Here is an 803-nt window from a genome sequence, read left to right as displayed (position 1 = left end):
GCCATGGAAAACTGGGCAAAACCACGTACGTGGCACACGCCGCGTACACGGACCCTTACACGGAGGCGTGAACGGGCTGTACGTGGACACGGGAAAAAAGTGCCCGACGGCCGTCGTGGACGGAAGTGGACGCGCGCCATGGAAAACTGGGCAAAACCACGTACGTGGCACACGCCGCGTACACGGACCCTTACACGGACCCGTGAACGGGCGGTACGTGGACACGGGAAAAAAGTGCCCGACGGCCGTCGTGGACGGAAGTTGACGCGCGCCATGGAAAACTGGGCAAAACCACGTACGTGGCACACGCCGTGTACACGGACCCTTACACGGACCCGTGAACGGGCTGTACGTGGACACGGGAAAAAAGTGCCCGACGGCCGTCGTGAACGGAAGTTGACGCGCGCCATGGAAAACTGGGCAAAACCATGTACGTGGCACACGCCGCGTACACGGACCCGTACACGGACCCGTGAACGGGTACGAGAGTCCGGGAAAAAATGGCCCATACACCATGCGAACCGGCTCAAAACCAGCTAATGATGGTCAACAAACGGTGCCATGGCAGCGAAAACATGTCTCATGGCAAAAAAACGCTGCCACGGCAGCGTTTCAAAACAGTGTACCCCTCCTTCACAAACTAAGGGCAGGGGTCCCAATGGGGGCTAAAACCCTCGGGTATAGTAGGGAGGAGGGGTCCTTCCTGGTGGGCGTACGGAACACGGGTGATTTTTCTTAGGGAAAACACCCGTGTTCACGTACGCCCATCCTTTCCCAACGTTGCCTCGGATGTCCCGTCGTTA

This window comes from Triticum aestivum, chromosome 6B, assembly GCF_018294505.1.
Source record: "Triticum aestivum cultivar Chinese Spring chromosome 6B, IWGSC CS RefSeq v2.1, whole genome shotgun sequence".
Classification (NCBI taxonomy): Eukaryota; Viridiplantae; Streptophyta; class Magnoliopsida; order Poales; family Poaceae; genus Triticum; species Triticum aestivum.
Note: the sequence above shows the minus strand (reverse complement) of the source record.